Below are 12,803 nucleotides of genomic sequence, written 5' to 3' on the forward strand. Positions count from 1 at the left end.
TATCTCTAGAATGTTACGTGTCATCTGGCAGATGCCCTAGCTTGTCACTATAAGGTCTATCAACATTTTGTGGGTCCACTCCTCAGTCAGCAAAGATTGACATCAAGGACATATTACACAGAAATGCCAAGGAAGCCAGGCCAAGTATGATATCTCTACTCACTTAAATTTTGAATTAACATCTTTGGCAAAGACCTGAATTAGAGAACAAAAGAGGAACTTTGAGAAACTGACAACAACAAAGAAAAAGACACTGAACTGCTCTAGACAGAAGCACACAAACGTAGACACATTCACACACACACAGAGAAATAACAGCAGGACTTACTTTGGACAGATGCAGAAACAAGCATACCCCGTACCATATCACGGATGAGGCTTTCATCTCCCAGTCCATTATTAACCCAGGGGAGGTTGATGAGGAACAAGGAGGACATGGTCCACAATTCTGATGACAAAATTCAACCTGCAATTTGAGCTAGAGATAACAACAAAGAGAATGCTATTTCCTTCAAATTTTGCCCATCTGCTCTAGGCAGATATAAGGAACCCAATACTTCATTCCAATTCTGTTAAAATTTCATTTTAAGATTTGAACTAATTTATGAATGTGAAACTGATAGGGAAGAACATTAAGTCTCACATAATTTTTATAACTCATTTGGCTTCCAGTTGTGCTATACTGTTGCCCGAAATATACAGTTGGGTTTTTGACTGATGAGACCATTCTAGCCCGAAGAACTCCTTTCTGCAGTGTCCAGTCCAGTTCCAATTCTCAAACCAAACAGTCCCTTGAATTCCATGTTTTTGTTCACGTTGTTCCATCTGCATGCTGTGTCATATACCACAAGCACGCACTCAATCATATTCTTTCTTTTTTTTTTCTTCTTTTTTTTCTTTTTTTGCGGTATGGGGGCCTCTCACTGTTGTGGCCTCTCCCGTTGCGGAGCACAGGCTCCAGACGCGCAGGCTCAGCAGCCATGGCTCACGGGCCCAGCCGCTCTGCGGCATGTGGGATCTTCCTGGACTGGGGCACGAACCCGTGTCCCCTGCATCGGCAGGCGGACTCTCATCCACTGCGCCACCAGGGAAGCCCGCAATCATATTCTTGATTGCTTGGTGGTGTTGGTAACAGACATGCCATGCTTGTCATTGGGATAAAAGGCCTAGGACTCAACACACCAGGAACTTGATTAGCCCCATACCAATGTACTGGAGAGGAAAGAGCACAGACTGGGGAAATAGAAAGGCCAGATGTGAATTCTGGGCTCTGCTATTTACATAGTTAAGACTGAATTAATGAAATGTAAATTAGTCATCTGAAAAATTGAAATACTAAATGCTGCCTCATAGGCTTACTTTAAGTATTAAAGGAGACAGTACGTGGAAAGCTCATAGCACACTAGCAGGTACAATTCACATTGAGTTTCCCTAGTTTTGTAGAGGACAGTATCCATGTCTATCCAGGTGTCATTTGTTTTTCTGTTTTTTTTCCTTGTTATATATTTTCTATTTTTTTATTTTTTAATTTTTACATCTTTATTGGAGTATAATTGCTTTACAATGGTGTGTTAGTTTCTGCTTTATAACAAAGTGAATCAGTTATACATATACATATGTTCCCACATCTCTTCCCTTTTGCATCTCCCTCCCGCCCACCCTCGCTATCCCACCCCTCCAGGCGGTCAAAAAGCACCGAGCTGATCACCCTGTGCTATGCAGCTGCTTCCCACTAGCTATCTATTTTACGTTTGGTAGTGTATATATGTCCATGCCACTCTCTCGCTTTGTCACAGCTTACCCTTCCCACTCCCCATATCCTCAAGTCCATTCTCTAGTAGGTCTGTGTCTTTATTCCTGTCTTACCCCTAGGTTCTTCATGGCATTTATTTTTCTTAAATTCCATACATATGTGTTAGCATACAGTATTTGTCTTTCTCTTTCTGACTTACTTCACTCTGTATGACAGACTCTAGGTCTATCCACCTCATTACAAATAGCTCAGTTTCATCTCTTTTTATGGCTGAGTAATATTCCATTGTATATATGGGGCACATCTTCGTTATCCATTCATCCGATGATGGACACTTAGGTTGATTCCATATCTGGGCTATTGTAAATAGAGCTGCAATGAACATTTTGGCACATGACTCTTTTTGAATTATGGTTTTCTCAGGGTAAATGCCCTGTAGTGGGATTGCTGGGTCACATGGTAGTTCTATTTGTAGTTTTTTAAGGAACTTCCAGACTGTTCTCCATAGTGGCTGTACCAATTCACATTCCCACCAGCAGTGCAAGAGTGTTCCCTTTTTTCCATACCCTCTCCAGCTTTTATTTTTTCTAGATTTTCTGATGATGGCCATTCTGACTGGTGTGAGATGATATCTCATTGTAGTATTGATTTGCATTTCTCTAATGATTAATGATGTTGAGCATTCTTTCATGTGTTTGTTGGCAATCTGTATATCTTCTTTGGAGAAATGTCTATTTAGGGCTTCTGCCCACTTTTGGATTGGGTTGTTTGTTTTTTTGTTATTGAGCTGCATGAGCTGCTTCTAAATTTTGGAGATTAATCCTTTGTCAGTTGCTTCATTTGCAAATATTTTCTCCCATTCTGAGGGTTGTCTTTTGGTCTTGTTTATGGTTTCTTTTGCTGTGCAAAAGCTTTGAAGTTTCATTAGGTCCCATTTGTTTATTTTTGTTTTTATTTCCATTTCTCTAGGAGGTGGGTCAAAAAGGATCTTGCTGTGATTTATGTCATAGAGTATTCTGCTTATGTTTTCCTCTAAGAGTTTGATAGTTTCTGGCCTTACATTTAGGTCTTTAACCCATTTTGAGCTTATTTTTGTGTGCGGGGTTAGGGAGTGATCTAATCACATACTTTTACATGTACCTGTCCAGTTTTCCCAGCACCAATTATTGAAGAGGCTGTCCTTTCTCCACTGTACACTCCTGCCTCATTTATCAAAGATAAGGTGACCATACGTGCGTGGGTTTATCTCTGGGCTTTCTATCCTGTTCCATTGATCTATCTTTCTCTTTTTGTGCCAGTACCATACTGTCTTGATTACTGTAGCTTTGTAGTATAGTCTGAAGTCAGGGAGCCTAATTCCTCCAGCTCCGTTTTTTTCCTTCAAGACTGCTTTGGCTATTCGGGGGCTTGTCTGTTTCCCTACAAATTGTGAAATTTTTTGATCTAGTTCTGTGAAAAATGCCAGTGATAGTTTGATAGGGATTGCATTGAATATGTAGATTGCTTTGGGTAGTAGAGTCACTTTCACAATGTTGATTCTTCCAATCCAAGAACATGGTATATCTCTCCATCTATTTGTATCATCTTTAATTTCTTTCACCAGTGTCTTATAATTTTCTGCATACAGGTCTTTTGTCTCCTTAGGTAGGTTTATTCCTAGATATTTTATTCTTTTTGTTGCAATGGTAACTGGGAGTGTTTTCTTGATTTCACTTTCAGACTTTTCATCATTAGTGTATAGGAATGCTAGAAATTTCTGTGCATTAATTTTGTATCCTGCTACTTTACCAAGTTCATTGATTAGCTCTAGTAGTTTTCTGGTAGCATCTTTAGGATTCTCTATGTATAGTATCATGACATCTGCAAACAGTGACAGCTTTATTTCTTCTTTTCCGATTTGGATTCCTTTTATTTCCTTTCTTCTCTGATTGCTGTGGCTAAAATTTCCAAAACTATGTTGAATAAGAGTGGTGAGAGTGGGCAACCTTGTCTTGTTCCTGATCTTGGTGGAAATGCTTTCAGTTTTTCACCATTGCGGACGATGTTGGCTGTGAGTTTGTCATATATGGCCTTTATTATGTTGAGGAAAGTTCCCTCTATGCCTACTTTCTTCAGGGTTTTTAGCATAAATGGGTGTTGAATTTTGTCAAAAGCTTTCTCTGCATCTGTTGAGATGATCATACGATTTTTCTCCTTCAGTTTGATAATATGGTGTATCACATTGATAGATTTGCGTATATTGAAGAACCCTTGCATTCCTGGAATAAACCCCACTTGATCATAGTGTATGATCCTTTTAATGTGCTGTTGGATTCTGTTTGCTAGTATTTTGTTGAGGATTTTTGCATCTATGTGTATCAGTGATATTGGCCTGTATTTTTCTTTCTTTGTGACATCCTTGTCTGGTTTTGGTATCAGGGTGATGGTGGCCTCGTAGAATGAGTTTGGGAGTGTTCCTCTCTCTGCTATATTTTGGAAGAGTTTGAGAAGGATAGGTGTTAGCTCTTCTCTAAATGTTTGATAGAATTCAGCTGTGAAGCCATCTGGTCCTGCATTTTTGTTTGTTGGAAGATTTTTAATCAGAGTTTCAATTTCAGTGCTTGTGATTGGTCTGTTCATATTTTCTATTTCTTCCTGATTCAGTCTTGGCAGGTTGTGCATTTCTAAGAATTTGTCCGTTTCTTCCAGGTTTTCCATTTTATTGGCATAGAGCTGCTTGCAGTAATCTCTCATGATGCTTTGTATTTCTGCAGTGTCAGTTGTTACTTATCCTTTTTCATTTCTAATTCTATTGATTTGAGTCTTCGCCCTTTTTTTCTTGATGAGTCTGTCTAATGGTTTAACAATTTTGTTTATCTTCTCAAAGAACCAGCTTTTAGTTTTATTGATCTTTGCTGTCGTTTCCTTCATTTATTTCTGATATAATTTTTATGATTTCTTTCCTTCTGCTAACATTGGGGGTTTTTGTTCTTCTTTCTTTAATTGCTTTAGGTGCAAGGTTAGGTTGTTTATTTGAGATGTTTCCTGTTTCTTAAGATAGGATTGTATTGCTATAAACTTCCCTCTTTGAACTGCTTTTGCTGCATCCCATAGGTTTTGGGTCGTCGTGTTTTCATTGTCATTTGTTTCCAGGTATTTTTTGATTTCCTCTTTGGTTTTTTCAGTGATCACTTTGTTATTAAGTACTGTATTGTTTAGCCTCCATGTGCTTGTATTTTTTACAGATCTTTTCCTGTAACTGATATCTAGTCTCATAGTGTTGTGGTTGGAAAAGATACTTGATACGATTTCAATTTTCTTAAATTTACCAAGGCTTGATTTGTGACCCAAGATATGATCTATCCTGGAGGATGTTCCATGAGCACTGGAGAAAAATGTGTATTCTGTTGTTTTTGGATGAAATGTCCTATAAATATCAATTAAGTCCATCTTGTTTAATGTATCATTTAAAGCTTCTTTTTCCTTATTTATTTTTATTTTGGATGATCTGTCCATTGGCGAAACTGGGGTGTTAAAGTCCCCTACTATTTATTTGTTGCTGTTGATTTCCCCTTTTATGGCTGTTACTATTTGCCTTATGTATTGAGGTGCTCCTATGTTGGGTGAATAAATATTTACAATTGTGATATCTTATTCTTGGATCGATCCCTTGATCATTATGTAGTGTCCTTCTTTGTCTCTTCTAATAGTCTTTATTTTAAAGTCTATTTTCTCTTATATGAGAATTGCTACTCCAGCTTTCTTTTGGTTTCCATTTGCATGGAATATCTTTTTCCATCTCCTTACTTTCAGTCTGTATGTGTCTCTAGGTCTGAAGTGGGTCTCTTGTAGACAGCATATATATGGGTCTTGTTTTTGTATCCATTCAGCTAATCTGTGTCTTTTGGTGGGAGCATTTAGTCCATTTACATTTAAGGTAATTATCAATATGTATGTTCCTATTCCCATTTTCTTAATTATCTTGGGTTTGTTATTGTAGGTCTTTTCCTTCTCTTGTGTTTCTTGCCTAGAGAAGTTCCTTTAGCAGTTGTTGTAAAGCTGGTTTGGTGGTGCTGAACTCTCTCAGCTTTTGCTTGTCTGTAAAGGTTTTAATTTCTCCATCAAATCTGAATGAGATCCTTGCTGGGTAGAGTAATCTTGGTTGCAGGTTTTTCTCCTTCATCACTTTAAATATGTCCTGCCACTCCCTTCTGGCTTGCAGAGTTTCTGCTGAAAGATCAGCTGTTAACCTTATGGGGATTCCCTTGTGTGTTATTTGTTGTTTTTCCCTTGCTGCTTTTAATATGTTTTCTTTGTATTTAATTTTTGACAGTTTGATTAATATGTGTCTCTGGCATATTTCTCCTTGGATTTATCCTGTATGGGGCTCTCTGTGCTTCCTGGACTTGATTAACTATTTCCTTTCCCATATTAGGGAAGTTTTCAACTATAATCTCTTCAAATATTTTCTCAGGTCCTTTCCTTTTCTCTTCTTCTTGTGGAACCCCTATAATTTGAACGTTGGTGCGTTTAATGTTGCCCCAGAGGTCTCTGAGACTGTCCTCAGTTCTTTTCATTCTTTTTTCTTTATTCTGCTCTGCAGTAGTTATTTCCACTATTTTATCTTCCAGGTCCCTTATTGTTCTTCTCCCTCAGTTATTCTGCTATTGATCCCTTACAGAGTATTTTTAATTTCATTTATTGTGTTGTTCATCGATGCTTGTTTCATGCTTAGTTCTTCTAGGTCCTTGTTAAATGTTTATTGCATTTTGTCTATTCTATTTCCAAGATTTTGGATCATCTTTACTATCATTATTCTGAATTCTTTCTCAGGTAGACTGCCTATTTCCTCTTCATTTGTTAGGTCTGGTGGGTTTTTATCTTGCTCCTTCAACTGCTGTGTGTTTTTCTGTCTTCTCATTTTGCTTATCTTAGTGTGTTTGGGGTCTCCTTTTTGCAGGCTGCAGGTTCGTAGTACCCGTTAGTTTTGGTGTCTGTTCCCAGTGGCTAAGGTTGGTTCAGTGGGTTGTGTAGGTTTCCTGGTGGAAGCGAGGTGGAGGCGACTAGTGCCTGTGTTGTGGTGGATGTTGTGGTGGATGAGGCTGGATCTTGTCTTTCTGGTGGGCAAGTCCACGTTTGTTGGTGTGTTTTGGGGTGTCTGTGGACTTATTATGATTTTAGGCAGCCTCTCTGCTAATGGGTGTTGTTGTGTTCCTGTCTTGCTAGTTGTTTGGCATAGGGTGTCCAGCACTGTAGCTTGCTGGTCATTGAGTTAAGCTGGCTGCTGGTGTTGAGATGAGGTCTCTGGGATATTTTCGCCATTTGATATTATGTGGAGCTGGGAGGTCTCTTGTGGACCAGTGTCCTGAAGTTGGCTCTCCCACCTCAGAGGCACAGCACTGACCCCTGGCTGCAGCACCAAGAGCCTTTCATCCCCATGGCTCAGAATAAAAGGGAGAAAAAGTAGAAAGAAAGAATTAGTAGAAGTAGAAAGAAAGAAAGAAGGGAGGGAGGGAGGAAGAGAGGGAGGGAGGGAGGATGGAAGGAAGGATGGAAGGAAGGAAAAAAAGAAAGGAAGATAAAGTAAAATAAAGTTATTAAAATAAAAAATAATTATTAAAAAAACAAAATAAAAACAACAACAATAAAAAAAACGGACGGATAGAACCCTAGGACAAATGGTGGAAGCAAAGCTATACAGACAAAATCTCACACAGAAGCATACACATACACACTCACAAAAAGAGGAAAAGGGGCAAAAATCATAAATCTTGCTCTCAAAGTCCACCTTCTCAATTTGGGATGATTCGTTGTCTATTCATGTATTCCACAGATGCAGGGTACATCAAGTTGATTGTGGAGCTTTAATCCGCTGCTTCTGAGGCTGCTGGGAGAGATTTCTCTTCTTTGTTCTCACAGCTCCTGGGGCTCAGCTTTGGATTAGGCCCCGCCTCTATGTTTAGGTCGCCGGAGGCATCTGTTCTTCGCTCAGACAGGACGGGGTTAAAGGTGCAGCTTCTTCGGGGTCTCTGGCTCACTCAGGCCAGGGGAAGGGAGGAGTATGGAGTGCGGGGCGAGCCTGTGGCAGCAGAGGCTGGCATGACGTTGCACCAGCCTGAGGTGCGCCGTGCGTTCTCCCGGGGTAGTTGTCCCTGGATCCCAGGACCCTGGCAGTGGCGGGCTGTACAGGCTCCCTGAAGTGGGTGTGGATAGTGACCTGTGCTCGCCCACAGGCTTCTTGGTGGCGGCAGCAGCAGCCTTAGCATCTCATGCCCGTCTCTGGGGTCCGCACTTTTAGCCGCGGCTCGTGCCCGTCTCTGGAGCTCCTTTAAGCAGCGCTCTTAATCCCCTCTCCTCGCGCACCAGGAAACAAAGAGAGAAGAAAAAGTCTCTTGCCTCTTTGGCAGGTCCAGACTTTTCCTTGGATTCCCTCCCGGCTAGCCGTGGTGCACTAACTCCCTGCAGGCTGTGTTCACGCTGCCAACCCCAGTCCTCTCCCGGTGCTCTGAGCGAAGCCCGAGCCTCAGCTCCCAGCCCCGCCCACCCCGGCGGGTGAGCAGACAAGCCTCTCTGGCTGGTGAGTGCAGGTCGGCACCGATCCACTGTGCGGGAATGTCTCCGCCTTGCTCTCCGCACACCTGTTGCTGTGCTCTCTTCCGCGGCTCTGAAGCTTTCCCCTTCTACCACCTGCATGCAGTCTCTGCCCACGAAGGGGCTTCGTAGCGTGTGGAAACCTTTCCTCCTTCACAGCTGCCTCCCACTGGTGCAGGTCCTGTCCCTATCCTTTTGTCTCTGTTTATACTTTTTTCTTTTGCCCTACCCAGGTACGTGGGGAGTTTCTTGCCTTTTGGGAGGTCTGAGGTCTTCTGCCAGTGTTCAGTAGGTGTTCTGTAGGAGCAGTTCCACGTGTAGATGTATTTCTGATGTATCTGTGGGGAGGAAGGTGATCTCCGCGTCTTACTCTTCCCTCATCTTCCCGGAAGCCCATCCAGGTGTCATTTGTGTTTTACAAGTGTTTGTTGACATTTCATAAATAATTGCCATTTGAGCAACTAATGTGTTCTTTTCTGTTATTCCTGCAAATTACTTTCTGATAAAATAATTCCTTGGCCTTAACAGATTTTCCCAGCTGAGGACCAAGAGTGCTTGCCCAGCTTAGGATTCATAGGTTTCCACAACACTCCACAATGTCTGGGTAGGTTCCTCAATTTTATTCTGGTGATCAGTATCTACTGGTATCTTGTCTAATCAGCAGTATCTAGTGATCAATCTAAGCTGGCAAAGGGAAAGTGACTCAGCCAAGGTCCTCTCATCATGATGCTTACAGTCATGGGACCCAGGCAACTCTCCTGACCCTCTCTCCAGCACCCTGCCTGGCAGAGCTATCACTGTAGCTTTCTGCTCCCATAGTCTTTCTGGGCCTTTTAGTATAGCAGAAACACAAATTTTATGTGCTTTCTTTCCTTCTATTTTTTTTAACATCTTTATTGGAGTAAAATTGCTTTACAATGGTGTGTTAGTTTCTGCTTTATAACAAAGTGAATCAGCTATACATATACATACATCCTCATATCTCCTCCCTCTTGTATCTCCCTCCCACCCTCCCATCCCACTCCTCTAGGTGGTCACAAAGCACTGAGCTGATCTCCCTGTGTTATGAGGCTGCTTCCCACTAGCTATCTATTTTACATTTGGTAGTATATATAAGTCCATGCCACTCTCTCACTTCGTCCCAGCTTACCTGTACCCCTCCCTGTATCCTCAAGTCCATTCCCTACGTCTGCATCTTTACTCCTGTCCTGCCACTAGGTTCTTCATAAACTTTTATTTTTGGCTCCATATATATGTGTTAGCATACAGTATTTGTTTTTCTCTTTCTGACTTACTTCACTCTGTATGACAGACTCTAGGTCCATCCACCTCACTACAAATAACTCAATTTCATTTCTTTTTATGGCTGAGTAATATTCCATTGTATATATGTGCCACATCTTCTTTATCCATTCATCTGTCAATGTAAAAACTTAGGTTGCTTCCATGGCTGACTATTGTAAATAGAGCTGCAATGAACATTGTGGTACATAACTCTATTTAAATTATGGTTTTCTCAGGGTATATGCACAGTAGTTGGATTGCTGGGTCATACGGTAGTTCTATTTTTAGTTTTTTTTTTACATCTTTATTGGAATATAATTGCTTTACAATGGTGTGTTAGTTTCTGCCTTATAACAAAGTGAATCAGTTATACATATACATATGTTCCCATATCTCTTCCCTCTTGCATCTCCCTCCCTCCCATCCTCCCTATCCCACCCCTCTAGGTGGTCACAAAGCACTGAGCTGATTTCCCTGTGCTATGTGGCTGCTTCCCACTAGCTATCTATTTTACATTCGGTAGTGTATATATGTCCATGCCACTCTCTCACTTTCTCACAGCTTACTCTTCCCCCTCCCCATATCCTCAAGTCCATTCTCTAGTAGGTCTGTGTCTGTATTCCTGTCTTACCCCTAGGTTCTTCATGATATTTTTTTCTTAAATTCCATATATATGTGTTAGCATACAGTATTTGTCTTTCTCTTTCTGACTTACTTCACTCTGCATGACAGACTCTAGGTCCATCCACCTCATTATAAATAGCTCAATTTCATTTATTTTTATGGCTGAGTAATATTCCATTGTATATATGTGCCACATCTTCTTTATCCATTCATCCATTGATGGACACTTAGGTTGTTTCCATCTCCTGCCTATTGTAAATGGAGCTGCAACGAACATTTTGGTACATGACTCTTTTTGAACTATGGTTTTCTCAGGGTATATTCCCAGTAGTGGGATTGCTGGGTCATATGGTAGTTCTATTTGTAGATTTTTTGATGATGGCCATTCTGACTGGTGTGAGGTGATACTTCATTGTAGTTTTATTTGTTTGTTTGTTTGTTTGTTTCTTTTTTTGCGGTACACGGGTCTCTCACTGTTGTGGCCTCTCCCGTTGCGGAGCACAGGCTCCGGATGTGCAGGCTCAGCGTCCATGGCTTATGGGCCCAGCCTCTCCGTGGCATGTGGGATCTTCTGGACCGGGCATGAACCCATGTCCGCTGCATCAGCAGGCAGACTCTCAACCACTGTGCCACCAGGGAAGCCCCATTGTAGATCTGATTTGCATTTCTCTAATTATTAGTGATATTGAGCATCGTTTCCTGTGTTTGTTGGCAATCTGTATATCTTCTTTGGATAAATGTCTATTTAGGTCTCCTGCCCATTTCTGGATTGGGCTGTTTGTTTTTCAATATTGAGCTACATGAGCTGTTTGCAACTTGTGAAGATTAATCCTTTGTCAGCTGCTTTTTTAGCAAATATTTTCTCCCATTCTGAGGATTGTCTTATTCTCTTATGTTTTCCTTTGCTGTGTAAAAGCTTTTACATTTCATTAGGTTCCATTTGTTTATTTTTGTTTTTATTTCGATTTTTCTAGGATGTGGCTCGAAAAGGATCTTGCTGTGATTTATGTTATACAGTGTTCGGCCTATGTTTTCCTCTACGAGTTTTATAGTGTCTGTCCTTATTTTTAGGTCTTTAATCCATTTTGAGTTTATTTTTGTGTATGGCATTAGGGAGTGTTCTAATTTCATTCTTTTACATGTAGCTGTCCAGTTTTCCCAGCACCTCTTATTGAAGAGACTGTCTTTTCTCCATTGTATATTCTTGCCTCCTTTATCAAAGATAAGGTGACCATATGTGCGTGGGTTAATCTCTTGGCTTTCTATCCTGTTCCATTGATCTATATTTCTGTTTTTGTGCCAGTAACATACTCTCTTGATTACTGCAGCTTTGTAGTATAGTCTGAAGTCAGGGAGCCTTATTCCTCCAGCTCCATTTTTCTTTCTCAAGATTGCTTTGGCTCTTCGGAGTCTTTTGTGTTTCCATAAAAATTGTGAAAATTTTTGATCTAGTTCTGTGAAAAATGCCATTGTTAATTTGATAGGGATTGTATTGAATCTGTAGATTGCTTTGTGTAGTACAATCATTTTCACAATGTTGATTCTTCCAATCCAAGGATATGGTATATCTCTCCATCTGTTTGTATCAATTTTAATTGCTTTCATCCATGTCTTATAGTTTTCTGCATAGAAGTATTTTCTCTCTGTAGGTAGGTTTATTCCTAGGTATTTTATTCTTCTTGTTGCAATGGTAAATGGGAGTGTTTCCTTAATTTTTGATTCAGAATTTTCATCATTAGTATATAGGAATACAAGAGATTTCTGTGCATTAATTTTGTATCCTGCTACTTTATCAAATTCATTGATTAGCTCTAGTAGTTTTCTGGTAATATCCTTAGGATCCTCTATGTATCGTATCATGTCATCTGCAAACAGTGACAGCTTTACTTCTTCTCTTCTGATATGGATTCCTTTCTTTCTTTTTCTTCTCTGATTCCTGTAGCTAAAACTTCCTGAACTATGTGAATAATAGTGGTGAGAGTGGATAACCTTGTCTTGTTCCTGATCTTAAAGGAAATGGTTTCACTGAGAATGATGTTGGCTGTGGGTTTCTCATATATGGTCTTTATCGTATTGAGTAAGTTCCCTCTATGCCTACTTTCTGGAGGGTTTTTATCATAAATGGGTGTTGAATTTTGTCGAAAGCTTTTTCTGCATCTATTGAGATGATCATATGGTTTTTATCCTTCAGTTTGTTAATATGGTCTATCACATTGATTGATTTGTGTACATTGAAGAATCCTTGCATTCCTGGAATAAACTTCACTTGATCCTGGTGTATGATCATATTAATGTGCTCTTGGATTCTGTTTGCTAGTATTTTGTTGAGGATTTTTGCATCTATGTTCATCAGTGTTATTGGCCTGTAGATTTCTTTTTTTGTAACATCTTTGTCTGGTTTTGGTATCAGGGTGAGAGTTGCCTCATAGAACGGGTTTGGGAGTGTTCCTCCCTCTGCTATATTTTGGAAGAGTTTGAGAAGGATAGGTGTTAAATCTTCTCTAAAAGATTGATAGAATTCGCCTGTAAAGCCATCTAGTCCTGGACTTCTGTTTGAAGATTTTTAATCAGA

The sequence above is a fragment of the Stenella coeruleoalba genome (genome assembly GCF_951394435.1).
Source record: "Stenella coeruleoalba genome assembly, chromosome: X".
NCBI lineage: Eukaryota > Metazoa > Chordata > Mammalia > Artiodactyla > Delphinidae > Stenella > Stenella coeruleoalba.